At 35.5% G+C, this 22,384-nt stretch overlaps 1 pseudogene; it reads left to right on the forward strand.

Annotated features, from left to right (window-relative positions):
- Window positions 1–5,830: 5,830 nt before the first annotated feature.
- The window catches only part of LOC103081008 (ectonucleoside triphosphate diphosphohydrolase 6 pseudogene), a 44,754-nt pseudogene continuing 28,200 nt past the window's right edge, over window positions 5,831–22,384 (forward strand).

Here is a 22,384-nt window from a genome sequence, read left to right on the forward strand (position 1 = left end):
GTTTCCTGCTGATATGTTTACAGTAAAATTGAAAATGACAAAGTAATCAGACCTGCTATGATAGGCATATTGTTTATATTAAAGCCTATCAAATCTCATAGGTCAAATATTATTGTTCTTATATTATAAATATGAAAACTGAGGTTTAGAACTGTTGTCATTTATCCAGACCTTCAATTAATAAGTGCTAGAATTTTTCTCAAACTTAGATATGTCTTATTCTAAACTCAGAATATTTAGCCATTGGACAGATTCAAAGTGGAGAAAGTGATGAGTGCTAAATGAGTGTTGTGAACAGTACTGAATATATAAAAGACATAACTCTGATTTTGGATGAGCTAGAAAGTTTTCATGTAGAATATAAAGCAGCATTTTCTCTATGAAAGATGATAGTTATTTAGGTAAGCCTAGAAGAAGGAATAGGGTAGATTTTTAGGAATTTTTAAAATTTACTGAAACATAAATATGTTAAAATAATTATCTGCCAATTCAGTGACAACATTGTTGAACATGAACACTGGTTGGGAAATATTAAACCTTTTTTCAACTCTCAGACAACACAATAAAAATAGCTTCTATCTCTATGCCCAACAAAACCACCTAACTCCCTTAAACATAGAAATAAAATATCTTTAATTTGCCTTTCTCATTCTAGTCTTTAGTCTACCTGGAAATTATTTTACGTATGTCACAAGGTAGGATTACAAATTTGTTTTCCCACATCATGATGATGATTATTTAGTAATGCTGAAGGTAATTATAATAATCATGGATAATAACCCATACATGTTATGTTTGCTAGTTGTCAGTTATCTTAATACATTACATATATTAATTGAATTAATCTCCACAAGAACCCTCCGAAGGAAGCATATAATTAGTGTCCCTGCTTTACAGAGGAGGAAACTGAGACACCTAGACATTAACCGCTCAAGATTACAAACCTGGTAGGTGCATTTCTGAGATTTGGATGTATACATCTGGCTGCAGTTTTGCATCCTTAATGACTATAATCCAACCTCTTTTAGTTAGATAACCAATCACCTAGCACCATTTAATTTAAACATCTATCCTTTGTTCACTGATCTGCAATTCAATCTCAATTAAATATTGTGTTTATATAATATGGATCTATTTCTGAGCTCTCTTTTCTGTTCCATTTATATATTTTCCTGTTGTTTCACTGATGTAATTCTGTCTTAATTACCGTAGCTTTACAATAAACCCTGTGGTGAAGAAAAATCCACCAACTCTGTGAATTTTCTTTAATAGTACCTTGACTATTCTTGACTGTTTTTCCAAATACATTTTAGAAAATTTTGTTAGGTAACATCAACAAAGGAAAAAAATTTAATGACATTTTAATTTATATATTCTTGAATCTATAGCCCAATTTGGAGATAATTGACATCTTTACACTTTTAGGTCTTCTAATCTATAAACATAGGATATCTGTTCATCCATTTGGTCTTGTTAGATCGTGATTTGCTCACTGTCTCTTAAAATAATTTATGAAATTATTAAGGAAAACTACTCCAAAGATGATGTGTCTTTACTTATAGTAGACATTTAGGAGAACTGTCTTTTGGACTAAAAATGTGATGTGATCTTGGTTTTCAGATCCATGTTAGGATTTGCTTCTGATTACAGCTTTTCAGGGAAATCCTCACTCCACAGACCTCCTGCTCTTCAATGAGCAACTTTTATTTCAATCTTCTTAAGATGAAAATTAGACTTGATTCTTACTTTCACAGAAATTGTAACCCTGTGGAATTGTGGAATTTTTTTTATAAAAAAATGGTCTTGAATTCAACTTTAGCAGGTGTTGAGACTGTGTCCTCATCCCTTGGTGTACATTGAGTCCTGGAGAACCAAAGCTTGTCAAGTTCATCATTTTTGTAGAAATGTAGCCAGAAAAAAATTGTCTCTGATACTGGGTTCCCACTTTCATTTAGATATTTTATCTCTTTAATGATTTTAAGAATATTTTGATAAATTGTTTAAATACTCCTAACTACTGCATTTTTAGTTGTTTTCTGGATACTTAGCCACCTATTTTAATATAAACAGGACTCAATTTTATTTATTTAGTTTAAAATTATTACTACCAGCTCTTCTTGAATATCTTATTACAATTTTTCCTAACTTTTGTCGGTCATGTGCTTATGAGATCATTTATGTTTATATAAAATATACATATTCTACTACTTGTACTTTCTAGTGACATCCTTAAATCTTTATAAATTACTGATATTACTGTTTAATATGAAAGGTGTGAGGAAATCAGAAAGATATAAGATGATTATGGATATGAGCTAATTTTTAGCAATAGAAAAGACACATATGGTATGTAATATACATAAAAAGGAAGCCTAAAAACAGAAACATACAAAATATTCATTCAATGATCTTGTATGAATAGAGAAGCACTGTCTGAAATCTTTGTTGTTAAAATAAACAAACAGTCAAAAGGGAGTCTCTCATGCTTTTAATAATTTTAAGGCCAAATATCAGTTGAATTATCCACATATAAACTTTAAATATAATAGATTTACATACAGGTTCATAATTAGAGACCAAGCCACTTAGTCTCTTAAAATTTAGAGAGGTTGTGGAGATTACAGAGTTGAAAGAAAATATTCTGAGTTGCAGAAATGTATGCAAAGCTACAGATCTTTCAAATATGGTGCTGAAGATCTTAATAAAAATATATTTTTTGCCAGCTGTTTACAGATTTTCTACATTACAGCAAACGCGTTGTAAAAAACCATGTGCCAGATGGAGAAAGGCTCATATTTCCTAAAGTGTTAATGAAGTTTAGTTATAGCAAGTTAGATACAGGAAAAAAAAATATTAGCATAAGACATAATGATTTTGTCAAGCCAGCAGCTGCCACAATGAACTACTCAAGTGCCCATATTTGGGCATGTGTCCCATATTAGTTACCACATTTACCATATAATGAAATACTGAAAAATGTTGACTTTTGATGCAAGCCAGGCTTAATGTATGTCATTTATTTATAAAAAACAATTTTAATATAATGTGATATTGTTCAACTACAATAATTCTAGAATGCATGAATGGTTTCATGGACTAATTTTTATTCATGTTCATGACAGAGTCACCATTTGAAAATAGTTAAAGGATTGATATGGATGAGCATACACAAAGAATTTTATTCATTTGGGTAATTTCAATGTATTTTTAAATGTGTTTATGTTAATATCTCAAATGTTGGAGATACCAGATAAGTTTTTTATTACACAAAAGTAGAAAATTGGCCATTGATAATATTGATATATCCAGAAACTCAAATTTATTCTCATTTTAATGTTATAAGAGTTGTCTTCACAAATACAGTACCTACTTGTCTCAGTAATCAGTAGGCAGAAATATCTTCCTGAGACATGAAATGGTCTCCAGTAACATTGTAATAGACTGTAATATTTTTTCATAAACATTGGTATGTACGGTTATTAGCTTTAGCTTTGAAAACATAAAGAAAATAAAAGATATTTACATTGAATTTAGTAGAAAAGTTGTATTAATGGTAGCCCATATAGAAATTTGTTAAGCTTTGTCAATAATGTTTGTTAATACAAATGAAAAACTGTTTTACCTGTCCACTTAAAATGGTGCAAAACTAGTTTATTAAAACTAGTGGATATAGTGTGGTTAGAAAAACTGGTCAAAAATGGTTAGAAACTGTATCTGATTGAGAGTAAACAAGATAATGAGGCCTAAACTAAAATGATATGAAAAATATAATATTGCTTTCCCAAACCAAATACAATAGAATGTTTAAAGTATTACTCATGTTAAGTGATCTATTTTTTTTTTTCATTAGCACATAAAATTGATGAGTGGAGGGCATTCTGTAAATAGAGAAAAAAATCATTGACTACTTACCAGTATGAGGATAAGGATGTTCTTGAGCTTGAGTGTTGAGAAAGTCAGATTTATAAATCTTATCATTTATTTAATACAGTTGTAAATATGATAATTCAGAGGAATTTGTTAGTCTTTATAATGTCTATATTTATTAAATGTAATATGTGTTAAGGTTTATTATGAAATTTATAATGTTTTTTTATTGAAAATCAGAGATTAGACCAGATAAACTATAAAGTCTTTTTTTACCTTTTAAATATATGTTTATTTGAATATGGCAACCTTTTTAATTCCACATATTGTACCAACCTAATAGATTAGTTTTCTAAGGATAGGAGTGTACTAAGATGAGCAGTGATGCTGTCAAAGCTCTACCAGAATATGTTGTTTGAAATATGTGATATCTAAATGTAGTACACTTTCCCTCCTCAAATACTGAGGGAAAGGATATTATCCAAATTGGCTCCTTTATGCTGTTTTAGTTAGGTATGCTATAAGGAAACTTTAGAGTTATTTATTCCCCTGTAATGCTTTAAGAATATACATCAGCAGTGACCACTTGTGGTACTGATCATGTATGTGAACAGGTAGATGAAATATCTTTGGGCTCTACATTAAATCCCTCTTAGAAGTTACCTACTCACGTACTTAAAAGGGGTTAAATAGCTCTCCCCTACAGTCAGTTACTAGAGACTCCCAACAAGCATCATGGCTCAGGGTGGAGAACCAACATTTAACCTGGAAGACAGCTGCATTGTGACCTGACAGCTGCATTTCACTGAAGAAGGAAAATATATATCCTCTAAATTAGCAGAATTAAAAGTCTTACTTTTGGGGCTTCCCTGGTGGCGCAGTGGTTGAGAGTCCGCCTGCCGATGCAGGGGACATGGGTTCGTGCCCCGGTCTGGGAAGATCCCACATGCTGCGGAGCGGCTGGGCCCGTGAGCCGTGGCCGCTGAGCCTACGTGTCCGGAGCCTGTGCTCCACAACGGGAGAGGCCACAACAGTGAGAGGCCCGTGTACCGCAAAAAAAAAAAAAGTCGTACTTTTATTTCATCAGAAAAACTATATAACAACAACAATGGTAAGGTATAGATTTATACAGCTTCTTAGACAGTAGTTAACAAACTGGATATATAGTCAGAAAGACTGGCCTTAGACAACTAGGCAATGGAAGGAACTCTGCTCTGGGCACTAATATGGAGATGGCATTTCAAAGTGGGACAAATGGATATTTATCAAAACAAAACCCTTACAAATTCAGTAGCAGCCAGGAACAAACAAGTGATTGCCTTTATTCAGTACCTAGAAGTGGTCTCTTAACTACATTAGATGAGCAGTTATAGAGGCACTCAAGCAATGCAAAGAGAGGAAAAAGGAATATCCCTTTCTCAACCTCACCATCAGGCATGAGCTCTGTCTCCTTTCTCATTGCTCTCTATAGGACAATTTCTGAACTATCAAAAATTACTCACCAAGGGCATAAGCTGAAGCTATATTCTTCACAAACATAATTTTTAAACTCTTCTAATTAAAACTAGTGTTTGTTTTAAAAGGCATATTTTTAGATTTTCTAATTTTGAGTAGAAATAATTTACATTTCAGATGGAAGGAAATATGCTAAATGTTCTGAGACCAGTGTTACTACTACTACTGTTATCAACCCTCCCGAGTTGGTCCCTGACAAGGGTCCTTCTGCCCAGTGTTGCTTGTCCCAATAGAATGAGACTGAGTTGGATTCAGAAGCAAAGGAAAGTTTTAGGAAAGTTTTATTCTTCCATCAGAGCATGGAGACGTGCGAGCTCTCACTCTAGAGTTGACACTGTCCCCTCAGGTGATGGGCGGGGCTGCGTTCTAGGGCTCTGTCATAAGGAAGAGAAGTGGACAGAGTTCCTGTCGGGTGGGTGCAGCTGTGCTGCTCAGGCTCCAGAGAGCAATGCCTGGTGCAGTGACTCTGCACACAGTCCGCCTCCACCATCTTGAGTTGAGTGTCGTGGACAGCGCTTCTGCCCACCGTAGGGAGCTGAGGTGTCGCCGCAGCCTTTTCGCAGTGGGAACTCTGGTCTCAGGTGCCGGGGCCAAGGCCTCTGCACATGACAGCCTATAAGCACATGAGACTAGACTAAGCACAAAGGGAAAGGAAAAGGTTAGACATTATTTTATTACTCACTTTTATTTTCCAGTAATTGTTAATGAGCTTTGCCAGTGACATCAGTACTATCACTACTATTACTATTTAGTTCCCATTTATTAAATATTTGAAGTGAGTCACATATTGCTTAACTTCAGCTGAATTCTCTTCAGTTAAATTTTAGAGTTTTCTGAGAGAGTATTATTAATATCAACACGGTAATTTAATTGACTTTCCCTGAGGCACACAGCTGAATAAGTATTTGCACCCAGGCAGGCCACCTTCAGGGAATGCATTTTATTTTTTTTACTGTTTATTTTTATTTTTTTTTTATACAGCAGGTTCTTATTAGTTATCCACTTTATATATATTAGGGTATACATGTCAATCCCAATCTCCCAATTCTTCACACAACCCCAACCCCTGCCACTTTCCCCCCTTGATGTCCATACGTTTGTTCTCTACATCTGTGTCTCAATTTCTGCCCTGCAAACCGGTTCATTTGTACCACTTTTCTAGGTTCAACATATATGTGTTAATATACAATATTTGTTATTCTCTTTCTGACTTACTTCACTCTGTATGACAGTCTCTAGATCCATCCACGTCTCTACAAATGACCTAATTTCGTTCCTTTTATGGCTGAGTAATATTCCACTGTATATATGTGCCACATCTTATTTATCCTTTCATCTGTCAATAGGCATTTAGGTTGCTTCCACATCCTGAATATTGTAAATAGTGCTGCAAAGAACATTGGAGTGCATGTGTCTTTTTGAATTATGGTTTTCTCTGGGTATATGGTTTCCCAGTAGTGGGATTGCTGGGTCATATGGTAATTCTATTTTTAGTTTTCTAAGGAACTTCCATACTGTTCTCCAGAGTGGCTGTATCAATTTACATTCCCACCAGAGGTGCACGAAGGACCCCTTTTCTCCACCCCCTCTCTGACATTTGTTGTTTGTAGATTTTCTGATGATGCCCATTCTAACTGTTGTGAGGTGATACCTCATTGTAGTTTTGATTTACATTTCTCTAATAATTAGTGACATTGAACAGCTTTTCATGTGCTTCTTGGCCATCTGTATGTCTTCTTTGGAGAAATGTCTATTTAGGTGTTCTGCCCATTTTTGGATAGGGTTGTTTGTTTTTTTAATATTGAGCTGCATGATATATTTCTATATTTTGGAGATTAATCCTTTGTCTGTTGATTCGTTTGAAAATATTTTCTCCCTTTCTGAGGGTTGTCTTTTCATCTTGTTTATAGTTTCCTTTGCTGTGCAAGAGCTTTTAAGTTTCATTAGGTCCCATTTGTTTATTTTTGTTTTTATTTCCATTTCTCTAGGAGTGGATCAAAAAAAGATCTTGCTGTGATTTATGTCAAAGAGTGTTCTTCCTAAGTTTTCCTCTAAGAGTTTTATAGTGTCCAGTCTTACATTTAGGTCTCTAAACCATTTTAAGTTTATTTTGTGTATGGTGTTATGGAGTGTTCTAATTTCATTCTTTTACATGTAGCTGTCCAGTTTTCTCAGCACCACTTATTGAAGATACTGTCTTTTCCCCATTGTATATCCTTGCCTCCTTTGTCATAGATTAGTTGACTATAGGTGCATGGGTTTATCTTTTGGCTTTCTATCCTGTTCCATTGATCTATATTTCTGTTTTTGTGCCAGTACCATATTGTCTTGATTACTGTAGCTTTGTAGTATAGTCTGAAGACAGGGAGTCTGATTCCTCCAGCTCCGTTTTTCTTTCTCAAGGCTGCTTTGGCTATTTGGGGTCTTTTGTGTCTCCATACAAATTTTAAGATTTTTTGTTCTAGTTCTGTAAAAAATGGCATTGGTAATTTGTTAGGGATTGCGTTGAACCTGTACATTGCTTTGGGTAGTATAGTCATTTTCACAATGTTGATTCTTCCAATACAAGAACATGGTGTATCTCTCCATCTGTTTGTATCATCTTTAATTTCTTTCATCAGTGTCCTACAGTTTTCTGTATACAGGTCTTTTGTCTCCCTAGGTAGGTTTATTCCTAGGTACTTTGTTCTTTTTGTTGCAATGGTAAATCGGAGTGTTTCTTTAATTTCTCTTCCAGATTTTTCATCATTAGTGCATAGGAATGCAGGAGATTTCTGTGCATTAATTTTGTATCCTGCAACTTTACCAAATTCATTGATTACTTCTAGTAGTTTTCTAGTGGCATCTTCAGGATTCTCTATGTAGAGTATCATGTCATCTGCAAACAGTGACCGTTTTAGTTCTTTTCCAATTTGTATTCCTTTTATTTCTTTTCCTTCTCTGATTGCTGTTGCTAGGACTTCCAAAACTATGTTGAATAATAATGGTGAGAGTGGACATCCTTGTCTTGTTCCTGATCTTAGAGGAAATGGTTTCAGTTTTTCACCATTGAGATGATGTTTGCTGTGGGTTTGTCATATATGGCCTTTATTATCTTTATTATGGTTCCCTCTCTGCCCACTTTCTAGAGAGTTTTTATCATAAATGGGTGTTGAATTTTTTCAAAAGCGTTTTCTGCATGTATCGAGATGATCATATGGTTTTTCTCCTTCAATTTGTTAATATGGTGTATCACATTGATTGATTTGCATATACTGAAGATCCTTGCATCCCTGGAATAAATCCCACCTGATCATGGTGTATGATCCTTTTAATGTGTTGTTTGATTCTGTTTGCTAGTATTTTGTTGAGGATTTTTGCATGTATATTCATCAGTGATATTGGTCTGTAATTTTCTTTTTTCTTTTGTAGTATCTTTGTCTGGTTTTTGTATCAGGGTGATGGTGGACTCATAGAATGAGTTTGGGAGTGTTCTTTCCTCTGCAATTTTTTGGAAGAGTTTGAGAAGGATGGGTGTTAGCTGTTCTCTAAATGTTTGATAGAATTCACCTGCAAAGCCATCTGTTCCTGGACTTTTGTTTGTTGGAAGATTTTTAATCACAGTTTCAATTTCATTACTTGTGATTGGTCTGTTCATTTTTTCCATTTCTTCCTGGTTCAGTCTTGGAAGGTTATACCTTTCTAAGAATTTGTCCTTTTCTTCCAGTTTGTCCATTTCATTGGCATAGAGTTGCTTGTAGTAGTCTCTTAGGTTGCTTTGTATTTCTGTGGTGTCTGTTGTAACTTCTCCTTTTTCATTTCTAATTTTATTGATTTGAGTCCTCTCCCTCTTTTTCTTGATGAGTCTGGCTAATGGCTTACCAATTTTGTTTATCTTCTCAAAGAGCCAGCTTTTAGTTTTATTGATCTTTGTTTTTGTTTTCTTTGTTTCTATTTAATTTATTTCTGCTCTGATCTTCATGATTTCTTTACTTCTATTAACTTTGGATTTTGTTTGATCTTCTTTCTCTAGTTCCTTTAGGTGTAAGGTTAGATTGTTTATTTGAGATGTTTGTTGTTTCTTGAGGTAGGGTTGTATTGCTATAAAGTTTCCTCTTAGAACTGCTTTTGCTGCATCTCATAGATTTTGAATCATCATGTTTCCATTGTCATTTGTCTGTAGGTATTTTTTGATTTCTTCTTTATTTTCTTCAGTGATTTCTTGGTTATTTAGTAATGTATTTCTTAGCCTCCATGTGTTTGTGTTTTTTACATTTTTTCCCTGTAATTGCTTTCTAATCTCATAGCGTTGTGATCAGAAAAGATGCTTGATATGATTTCAATTTTCTTAAATTTACTGAGGTTTGATTTGTGACTCAAGATGTGATCTATCCTGAAGAATGTTCCATGTGCCTTGAGAAGAAAGTGTAACCTGCTGTTTTCAGATAGAATGTCCTATAAATATCAGTTAAATCTATCTGGTCTATTGTGTCATTTAAGGCTTGTGTTTCCTTGTTAATTTTATGCTTGGATGATCTGTCCATTGGTGTAAGTGAGGTGTTAAAGTCCCCCACTGTTATTGTGTTACTGTTGATTTCCTCTTTTATAGCTGTTAACAGTTAGTTGCCTTATGTATTGAGGTGCTCCTATGTTGGGTGCATATATATTTATAATTGTTATATCTTCTTCTTGGATTGATCCCTTGATCATTATGTAGTGTTCTTCTTTGTGTCTTGTAATATTCTTTATTTTAAAGTCTATTTTATCTGATATGAATATTGCTACTCCAGCTTTCTTTTAATTTCCATTTGCATGGAATATCTTTTTCCATCCCCTCACTTTCAGTCTGTATGTATCCCTAGGTCTGAAGTTGGTCTCTTGTAGACAGCATATATATGGTTCTTGCTTTTGTATCCACTCAGCGAACCTGTGTCTTTTGGTTGGAGCATTTAATCCAATCACGTTTAAGGTAATTATCTATATGTATGTTCCTATCACATTTTCTTAATTGTTTTGGGTTTGTTTTTGTAGGTCCTTTTCTTCTCTTTTGTTTCCCACTTAGAGAAGTTCCTTTAGCATTTGTTGTAGAGCTGGTTTGGTGGTGCTGAATTCTCTTAGCTTTTGCTTGTCTGTAAAGCTTTTGATTTCTCCATCGAATCTGAATGAGATCCTTGCCAGGTAGAGTAATCTTGGCTGTAGGTTCTTCCCTTTCATCTCTTTAAATATATCATACCACTCCCTTCTGGTTTGCAAAGTTTCTGCTGAGAAATCAACCTTATAGGAGTTCCCTTGTATGTTATTTGTCATTTTTCCCTTGCTGCTTTCAATAATTTTTCTTTGTCTTTAATTTTTTCCAATTTGACTACTATGTGTCACAGCATGTTTCTCCTTGAGTTTTTCCTGTATGGGACTCTCTGTGCTTCCTGGACTTGGGTGGCTATTTCCTTTCCCATGTTAAGGAAGTTTTCTACTATAATCTCTCCAAATATTTTCTCAGGTCCTTTCTCTCTCTCTTCTCCTCTGGGACCCCTATAATGCAAATGTTGTTGCATTTAATGTTGTCCCAGAGGTCTCTTAGGTTGTCTTTATTTCTTTCCATTCTTTTTCTTTATTCTGTTCTGTGGCAGTGAATTCCACCATTCTGTCTTCAAGGTCACTTATCCATCCTTCTGCATCAGCTATTCTGCTATTGATTCCTTCTAGTGTATTTTTCATTTCAGTTATTGTATTGTTCATCCCTTTTGTTTTTTCTTTATTTCTTCTAGGTCTTTGTTAAACATTCCTTGCATCTTCTTGATCTTTGCCTCTATTCTTTCTCTGAGGTCCTGGATCATCTTCACTATCATTATTCTGAATTCTTTTTCTGGAAGGTTGCCTATCTCCACTTCATTTGGTTGTTTTTCTTTGGTTTTATCTTGTTCCTTCATCTGGTACATAGCCCTCTGCCTTTTCATCTTGTCTCTTTCTGTGAATGTGGGTTTTGTTCCACAGGCTGCAGAATTGTAGTTCTTCTTGCTTCTGCTGTCTGCCCTCTGGTGAATGATTCTATCTAAGAGTCTTGTGCAAGTTTCCTGATGGGAGGGACTCAGGGAATGCATTTTAAAACACTTTGTTACATTGGTTTTCACAGTATCTGAACATAATTTTTTTGCATCTCGGTTACAGATAATACAACCTTATACATTCATGTAAGCCCCTCAAGTATCTAAGGAGTCATTTTATTCCTATTTTGTTCTGTAGACATAGGTAGAAATCATTCTCTGGAACTTGCTGGCCTGTGTGGTCATTCCTGATTACATCTCTTCTACCAACAAGCAACATAGTCTTAATTAATGGTTAGGAATACATTTCAAAGCATCACTGTTTCTGATACCTGCTATGATATGGAACTCTGGGGGAAACTATCCTATTTTTTTTCTTTCCCATATGCTGAAACATATCTGAAAATATTTCCAGAGGTAAATTCTTGCTTTGCCAACAGAGAACATTAGGGCCAACTCTTCTGTAATATTTAGATAGCTTACTATCTGAGAACACTGATTTTGTTTCTCAGGTTTTATAGAAGAAACTTGCCTGCACTACAGAAATACTCTTTAACTCATTTTTTATTATGATTAAGCATTTGTCTAATAATGAATTTTGTTGGCCTTTGTCCCCAGTTCCTGGAAAGTCACCTCTAAACTCTTGGATCTTCCTTAGCGACAGAAGTGTTATTGTTATTCATGGTGGGTTCTGACTACACTTGATGGTTTATATTGAGGTGGCTTAGGGTGGGCCCCTAGATAATTTGTGCAAAAGAGATGACTCAGGATAGAGACTGGCCATGGACCAACCATGTGAGGATTAACACTTAAAGCAACATGATATCTGGACTTCCCTGGAGGTCCAGTGGTTAAGACTCCATGCTTCCAATGTAGGGTGTGCAGGTTTGATCCCTGGTCAAGGAAGTAAGATACCACATGCCACGTGGTACAGCCATAAAATAAAATAAATAAAATAAAATAACTAAAATAAAATAGCTAAATATATTTTAAAAGCTATTTCAAAATTAAAATACATTAAAAAAAATAAAAGCAACATGATATAAACCAGCCCTCTGGAAGATGAGTGAAGCTGGAAATTGAGTTCAATAACATGACCAATGATCCAACCAAGCATCCTTATAGAATGAAACCCCAGGAATTCCCTGGTGGTCCAGTGGTTAGGACTCCATGCATTCATGGCTGAGGGTCCATATTCAGTCCCTGGTCTGGGAACTAAGATCCCAAGCTGCGTGTCATGGCCAGAAAAAAGAAAGAATGAAACCCCAACCAAAACTTTTAGATGCTAAAACTTGGGTGACCTTCCTTAGTTAGCAACTCTCTCTGTGTACTATCATACATATACTGAGAGGTTGATGCTTCCTGATTCCACAGGGGGAGGACAACAGAGGATTTGTGCTTGGAATCCTCCTAGAGTTTGCTCTATGTGTCTCTCTCTTTGGCTGGTTCTGATTTGTACCTATTTGCTATAATCAAACTGTAATAATACGCATAGCTCTTTCTGAGTTCTTTGGGTTGTTCTGGTAAATTATCAAATCTGAAGCGGTGTTGAGAACTCTCAAATTTATAACCAGCTGGTCAGAAGTGAGGGTGGCCTGGGGACCCCAAAACTTGTGGCTAGTGTCTGCAGTGAGGGCAGTCTTCTGGAGGACCATGCCCATAACCTAGAAATTCTGGCCTAACTCTGATTAGTTGGAGTAATCAGAGCAAAGTATTTAAATACATGATTTTACTTTCAATTTAAAACTATACCAATAAAATATTGTGAGATATTTAAGGATATTCAAATATGGTATAATACGAGTTTATGTGTAGTGTTTAAATATTAAATTATATTAACATCTTAGACAAAAATGTGTATATTAGGTTCTAATGTTTCCAAGTATTGAAGCCCAAGTGTTTTTGTAGCAATTTATCTTTAATTTAAAATTAATTTAATTTGCTTCATTTAAAATTGTGATCTTCATAATACATGGAACCATAAAACTCCTAGAAGTAAACATAAGTGGTAATCTTATTGATATCAATATTGATGATGATTTCTTGGACTTAACAACAAAAGCAAAGGCAACAAAAGCAAAAATAAACAAATGGGACTACATCAAACTAAAAAGCTTCTGTACAGCAAAGGAAACCATCAACAAAATGAAAAGGCAATCTACTGAATGGGAAAAAATATTTGCAAATCAAGTATCTGTTAAAGGGTTAATATTTAAAACATGTAAAGAACTCACACAATTCAATAGCAAAAATACAAACAATCCAATTAATTAGTGTGAAGGTTCCTCAAAAAATAAAAAATAGAACTACTATATAAGCCAGAAATTTCATTGTTGATTATTTATCCAAATAAAATGAAAACACTAACTCAAAAAGATATATGCACCCCAATGTTCATTGCAGTATTATTGGATAGGGAAATAACCTAAGTATCCATTGATGGATAAATAGGTAAGGAAATTGTGAGATATTTATATATGAACAGTATTCACCAATAGAAAGGAAGGAAATCTTGACATCTGAAATGACATGGATGGACTTTGAGAGCATTATGCTAAGTGAAATAAGTCAGACAGAGAAGGACAAATGTAATCTCATTTATGCATGGAATTAAAAAAAAAAAACCTCACGAGCTCATAGGTATAGAGAACAGATGGATGGCTTCCAGATTCAGGGGTAAGGGGTGGGTAAATGGGTGAAGGGGCTCAAAAGGCACGATCTTCCAGTTATAAAATAAATATGTCATGGGATTGTAATGTACTGCATGGTGGCTATAGTTAATAATATTATATTGCATATTTGAAAGTTGCTAAGATTAGATCTTAAAAGTTTTCACCACAAGAAAAGAATCTGTAATTATATATGGTGATGATGTTAATTAGATTTACTGTGGTAATCACTTCACAATATATACGAATATTGATTCAGTTTTATGACTGAAACTAAAATAATGTTATATGTCAATTATACCTCAATTTTAAAAAACGGACCCTTGAAAACTGTTTAAGAACAGAAGTAAAGAATACTCTAGCTTCAGGTTGCTGGGTGCTCCCCTTATTTCTTCCTTTTGAAATCTTGAAATAATTGACAGAAGTTATTTAAAAATAATAAAATTACAGAACTAGAACAAAACATTTCGCAATTTGTATAGAAATACAAAAGACACCGAATAGCCAAAGCAATCTTGAGAAAGAAAAACGGACTGGAGGAATCAGGCTCCCTGACTTCAGACTATACTACAAAGCTACAGTAATCAAGACAGTATGGTACTGGCACAAAAACAGAAATACAGATCAATGGAACAGGATAGAAAGCCCAGAGAGAAACCCACACACCTATGGTCATCTTATTTTTGATAATGGAGGCAAGAATATACAATGGAGAAAAGACAGTCTCTTCAATAAGTGGTGCTGGCAAAACTGGACAGCTACATGTAAAAGAATCATATTAGAATACTCCCTAACACCATACACAAAAATAAACTCAAAAGGGATTAAAGACCTAAATGTAAGACCAGACACTATAAAACTCTTAGAGGAAAACATAAGCAGAACACCCTTTGGCATAAATCACAGCAAGATCCTTTTTGACCCACCTCCTAGAGAAATGGAAATAAAACTAAAAATATGGGACCTAATTAAACTTAAAAGCTTTTGCACAGCAAAGGAAACCATAAACAAGACAAAAAGACAGCCCTCAGAATGGGAGAAAATATTTGCAAATGAAGCAACTGACAAAGGATTAACCTCCAAAATTTACAAGCAGCTCATGCAGCTCAATATCAAAAAAACAAAAACCCAGTCCAAAAATGGGCAGAAGACCTAAATAAACATTTCTCCAAAGAAGATATACAGATTGCCAACAAACACATGAAAGGATGCTCAACATCACTAATCATTAGAGAAATGCAAATCAAAACTTCAATGACGTATCACCTCACACCAGTCAGAATGGCCATCATCAAGAAATCTACAAACAATAAATGCCAGAGAGGGTGTGGAGAAAAGGGAACCCTCTTGCACTGTTGGTGGGAATGTAAATTGATAGAGCCACTATGGAGAACAGTATAGAGGTAACTTAAAAACTAAAATTAGAACTACCATATGACCCAGCAATCCCACTACTGGGCATATAACCTGAGAAAACCATAATTCAAAAAGAGTCATGTACCACAATATTCATTGCAGCTCTATTTACAATAGCCAGGACATGAAAGCAACCTAAGTGTCCATCGACAGATGAATGGATAAAGAAGATGTGGCACATATATACTATGGAATATTACTCAGCCATAAAAAGAAATGAAATTGAGTTATTTGTACTGAACTGGATGGACCTAGAGACTGTCTTACAGAGTGAAGTAAGTCAGAAAGAGAAAAAAAAATACAGTATGCTAATATATGGAATCTAAAAAAAAAAAAAAAGATTCTTAAAAAGCTAGGGTCAAGACAGGAATAAAGACGCAGACATAGAGAATGGACTTGTGGACACAGGGAGGGGGCAAGGGTAAGCTGGGATGACGTGAGAGAGTGGTACTGACATATATACACTACCAAATGTAAAATAGATAGCTAGTGGGAAGCAGCCACATAGCACAGCGAGATCAGCTCAGCTCAGTACTTTGTGACCACCTCAAGGGGTGGGATGGGGAGGGTGGGAGAGAAGGAGACACAAGAGGGAGGAGATATGGGGATATATGTGTATGTATAGCTGATTCACTTTGTTATAAAGCAGGAACTAACACACCATTGTAAAGCAATTATACTCCAATAAAGATGTTAAAAAATAATAGTAATAATAATAAAATTAAGTGTTTCTAGGGGAGATAGCAGAAGAACTAGAAGCAGCTTTCACCTACCTGCTCTGGCAGAATGACACCTGCATCCATGGATGGGACAAAGGAGGCCATACAGGATTCATGGGAAGAACCAGAGACTTGAACAACCATTTATGTAAAGAAATCTGTAAGTGCCTATGCCACCGCTAAATCCTGTGAAAAGGCTTTGCAAACAACAGCGAAAATGAAGTGATAAAGTACCTTTGAATAGGAGAAAAAAGCTGCTAAAAATGCAAAGGAGTTGGTGAGTGCTTGTCTGTGTCCCAGGTTCCAAGAAGAGTGGGATCATGTTGAAATAATATATAGCATATTGGGACAGAAAGCATTTGGCCTCCGTGAACTGTGTGCCAGCAGAGTGGCAGAAATCCTTTAGAACAAAGTGCACAAAATGGAAGAAGTGAAGAATTTGAATTTTTATGCATTTTTTTAGCATCATGACTTTGCAGCAAATTTTGTCCTCATGGATGCAGAGAAAGGAGGCAGTCTTATGGGTGGAGACTTTTGAGATTGCAGCCAAGTATGTGTGTTGGGCAAGGAAATCCACCCACAGAACAACCCTTTCATATGTATACATTTGTCTCACCTTTGTCAGTTTGCTGCTGCAAGAATTCAGGTTTCTGGGGAACAAAGTGCTGTAGCTGACTCAGAAAACTGACAATGTTGAGACTAGCTGTGCTCTGAGAGCCATTTTTCATTATGTGGACTCACTGACCTGACAGAAGAGTCAAGCCTCTTGGCAGGTGCGCTCCTCAGCACTTCCTACTGCCAACCTGCCTTCTGTTTTTTTTTTTTTTTTTTTTTTTTTTGAAGCTGCAGCCTCAGGAGGCTATTTACTTATTTATTTATTTGCTTTTTTGCCTGCACCTTGCAGCATGTGGCATCTTAGTTCCCTGACCAGCGATTGAATCCATGCTCCCTGCAATGGAAGCACGGAGTCTTAATCACTGGTCCACCAGGGAAGTCCCCCACCTGCCTTCTTCTCCCCTACCTCCCAGTCAGCACTTAGGTTTACCTTGGGACCTCCTCACAAAAGTGGTGATAGTCTCCATATGAGCAGCATTTTTAAGATAAATTCTGAGGATCTAATGTATAACACGGTAACTATAGTTGATAAAACTATATTGTATAATTGAAATTTGTTGGAAGTAGAACTTAAGTATTCTCACCAAAAAAAAAAAAAAAAAAAAGGCAAAAATGTTAAGAAATGAATGTGTTAATAACTCGATTGTGGGAATCCTTTCACAATGTATACATATATCAAAGCACCTTGTGCACTTTAAATGTATTATTATTGTATTTGTCAATCATACCTCAGTAAAGCTGACAAAACAGTCAAAAACAGAAACATACTGTGCATAAGAGAGGACTGGAGGAATGTTCCTTGATACACCCATCCTTGAAGGTTTACAGCACAGTTTGTCTTTATCTGCCTATTATAATCCTTAAGATGGATTTCGAAGCACAGGGAAATGGTTTTGACCATTTCCCTTCACTTTAACTCTTCAAAATAAACAGAAAAGAACAGTACACTTTTGTGAAATTCCCACCCTATCCTAGTCTGTCAGCTGGCTAAATACCCACTAATGTGATTTTATGCTTGATTTTACTGTTGAGGTGTTAAGAGGGCTCACGGGGTGGCCTGCCACCCTCATCCCTTCTAACCTCAGTGCGGGGAGAGGGAAGACCTACCAAGGGATTTGCAGAGTTCTCTGTGTGATGGCTCTTGGGTTGAGCATTAGCTTCATCTGTGCAGCACTACAGCCTCACTGTGGAGCGAGACTTTATAGCATGTGACCTGGAGACCAAAGGGTTGGGAGAAGTTCCGGAGGTAGGAACAAAATACAGGCCCAGGCTTTCTTACCTCTGTATACCTGTTGGCATTAAGTAAGCAGTGGACCAGACTGGGGCAAAGGTCATGTTTAGACCAGTGAAGCTCAGCTCCCACCATGTCTCACTGGGTAGACAACTTCCACACTGCCCTCTCTGTCTCCAATGTTCTCCCTGCCGTGATGGGGCATCCACATGGTGCAGGAGTCCTTTATTGCTCTCCCTGCTACTTTCCTGGTTTCCTCTAGGTAGGGCAGTTCTCCACCTTCTCTGGGGAAGAATTGGGTGGGAGGTTCTATAGACCAGCCTGGCTACTCTCAGTGTGAGCCAGTTAAAAGCAAATGCAAGAAAACAAAACAAAAACATAAGACATTTGGCACGCCAGGACAGACGGATCCTGGGGTAGCCTCCTGTGAACTTTGGAATTTAACATGTTTATCTCTTCCTTGGGTGTGGACATGTGAAATATTCCAGATGTCTGTTTTACTCAAATCCTTGGTTGGTTTGGTTTGGTTTGCAGTTAACTGACAGAACTGTCTCTATGAATAGAGTTATGTGTACCCCAAGGAAGAAGGGGTTGGGAGTGGCAAAATATAGACTTTCATGGTGATTAGACTTATTGTGGTGATCATTTTGAAATGTATAGAAATATCAAGTCAGTATGTTGTGTAACAGGACCTGACATGGTTTGTAGTTCAATTATACTTCAAAGACAAAGAAACAATCACATAGAAAAAGAGATCAGATTTGTGGTTACGAGGGGTGGGAGGATTGGATGAAGGCAGTCAAAATGTGCAAACTTCCAGTTATAAGGTAAATAAGTACTAGAGATGTAGTGTCCAACATGATAAATATAATTAACATTGCTGTATGTTATATATGAAAGTGTCTAAGAGAGTAAATCCTGAGTTTTCATCCCAAGGAAAAAATATTTTGTTTTTCTTTTATTTTGTATCTATAGGAGATGATGGATGTTCACTAAACTTACTGTGGTAATAAAATATATATGCATGCCCCTGTGTGCCCTGTCTCTTCATAAAAACGTGCTTAAATATGAACGTGATTCTAAGAGTTAATTGTAAAAATATTTATAGTTGTAGTGCTCCGGTTTCCAGGTCTTTGAGTGATGCCTCTGCAGTGTGGGTGCTGAGTAGTTTGTGTGAAAATTATGTTCTGAGCGCTCGCTGGCCTGGGCACCGATTGTAGGCCCAAGTGCATCAGTACCATGTGCAACATTTGCAGCCAAGCAAGGGCAAAAGATGCTGGGAAGCCCGTGTGTGGTTTTCATATGCAGACCCCAACTGAAGGGTCAGAATCAGAGTCTCTGAATCACCATCTCTTTACTCTACCTGGTTTTTTGAGCCATAGTCCATTCACTCACCATCACACGAATATCCTTGATACTCATTCTTGACCCATCCTGTATCCTTCAGGGCACTGTGATACCTACTGTACAATAAATAGAATAAACTGATCCTTGTATGTTCCATTCAAAATAAAAAGGCTTACAAGGGAAAAGAAATAAAGTGTTCTTATCAATTTTTCTCTAGCAACAGCAATACTTATCAAAAATGTATTAAATGTTGCTTACTTCTGTTATTGAATGAATTATAGTAACAGCTTCAAACAAAATGCACAGGACACTAGCCAATTTTTCTTAGCCTCAACTGCATATTACCTGAGGATCTAACCTTACTGTCTATAGTCTTATATTTCACCCAACATTTTACTATTAATGGAGTAAATTACAGGAGCTTGAAAATCATCAAATGATCAATTTTACTTTCAATAAAATTTCATAATTATATTTATCAGAAAAGAAAGTAAAACAACTATGCTAATTGGGTTATGTTTCACCAAAAGAGATGGAGAATGGGACCACTTTAAATAGAAAGAGGTTTTGTTCTTAACTGCTGCAGGGTGAACTATGAGACGTTAAACTATAAGACAAAGAAGAGTAAAAAGTTCACAGATTTCAAAGACAGAATACGTTCTAGAGTTCAGAAAAATGAGGCCTAGTGTCTCTCCTCTAGTCCTAATATAGGCCATTGATGCTGTGAAGTTTGCTGAAGCAGTTCTCCAGCAGGTCAAAAAGCATAAATGATATAAGGAACTACCAGAATAGGAAATTCATTTCTTCTTCCAACATTATTTTATATATTTATATTAGCCATAGCTTTTATATTTTTTTTAATTTAGGGGTTTTTCAAGTGATAGCACATTAGTGAATGAAGTTAGATTAAGCGATATGATACAGGGTCCCTTCCTAAGCTGGACACAGGAGAGCTAATGATTGGAAAGGCTTATAAGCATCCCTTAGAAGCTGATCCACAATGTTTCTCCTTTATCTTGCTGGTCACATGCAATGTTATTCCTTCTCCAGAAGAAATTGAGTCCATATGGCAAAAGAGCCTATTTAGAGCTCATGAGTTTACAAGTTAAACCTCCAAGAGAAAATGATTTTTAACATCACCAATTAAAAATTCCTTGGGATGAAATTCTAATTATTCTTGCTAAGTGAGGTACCTGTTCCTTGTCCAGTTGGGTGTGACTGAACAAATAAAGTGGAGAGTCTCTGCAAACAAAGGATTCTGATCCTACCATGGAGTGTTTAAAGCCAGACTCATATTCACCCTTCAGTGAATTTCTGGCAGTTATGTATGGAAATTTTATTAATATAATTATATAATTAGTAAATAAATAAAATATTTTTTATTAAAAGTAGAGTCAAGTAGTTAATTGGATTTTTCTTCTTTTCATATTTTAACTATGTTTCTTCTATCAATTTGTAATAACAAAGAGAATTTAAAGTTAATTTCATATAATCATAGATTTCTATGGGGAAAACAGTGTTCTGTATATTCTTCCTGTAATATGATTTCACTGAACTTTTTTATAACTTATTCTTTTCACTTAGATCCCATATGCATAACCAGCTTGTTTCTTTCCCTTAGGATTAAGGATTGTTTTAATAATAGGCCTCCCATATCCCCATAGCAATGTCACAACATGATAAAATAAAAAGAGGAGGTGAAGTAATCCCTAGAGAAAGAAAACATATTTCCTACTTGCCTTTTTATTCCACAGTGTGTTGATAAGTTGGATGAATAAAAATATATGCACATGTGCTTTATTTTTCAGGCAGTTTTCTAAATATTAACCTTTCGACTTTTGACTTTATCCCACTGCTGAAGTATGGATGACTGACTGTGTGTGTGTATATATATATATTGCTGGATTTCATTTAATAGGTCATTATTAGGAGACCAATTTATAACTGTATCTAATAAACATTCACATAATCACTGAGATACTGCAATTTTTAAAAAAGGGTATTCATGGTATAGAAAAATGCTGAATTTCTTCTGTAATTAGGGTAGCTCTCCATAAAGTAAAAAATAAAACTTTGAATTTCAGTGACTTAACATAAAAGAAGTTTACTTCTCACTCATTTAGCTAGCTAATGTGGGTATTCCTGTCTGATGTGGGAATGTTTTCTCTATTTGCTGATTCAGGGACCAAGCTGCTCTGGACTATGGTTCTGCTGTCCCCCAGAAACCTAAAGAATCCTCTGCTTTCGGTCCTTGAAAAGGAAAAGTAAGAGTAAAGGGAAGATTCCCCTGACCCTTAATTGACTTTATCTAGAATGACACATATCATTCTGCTCACATTTCACTGGAGACAACTCATATGACCACTACATGTAAGGAGTCTATGGAATGTCGTCTCTAGCTGAGAAGCCACTTCCCAATGAGAGCTGTATAACATGGAAAAGGAAATAGATTTTGTTGTAAATCATTTATATATGTTGCATCTTCCATAAAAATATTCAGGAAAGTTAAAAGAAGTTTCTCACCTTGGACAGAGTTAAACAATCTCAGCTTTATACAAAGCTTAGCACTCACCAAATCTGAATTCTGACTTTAAATTCCCTATCCAGTATGAAGTTACAATACAATGGAAACCAGATAATATATAGCACAGTTAAGATTTCCTTAACTGGGGATATTCTGGACTGTAGATTGCCACTCAATGGATAGACGCGTATTTCTTCATTTTGCTATTACATGTGCCAAACCAATATAGGATTTACTATAAAAGTATAGTAATAGATAGCAGTATACTAATATATCAATGTAGTTGATATACAGGTACAGCTTATAAGTTATGGTGTATTCACCAATGCCACAGAATTTGCAAATGAGATAATCTATCACAGAGTATTCAGCCAGTAAAACTAAGATAGTTTGAATTTAACTGCAAGTTCATTAAAACTTCATTTAAATAAATATCATTGCATATATATATATATATATAT

Source organism: Lipotes vexillifer, unplaced genomic scaffold (genome assembly GCF_000442215.2).
Source record: "Lipotes vexillifer unplaced genomic scaffold, Lipotes_vexillifer_v1.1 scaffold1301, whole genome shotgun sequence".
Taxonomy (NCBI): Eukaryota; Metazoa; Chordata; class Mammalia; order Artiodactyla; family Lipotidae; genus Lipotes; species Lipotes vexillifer.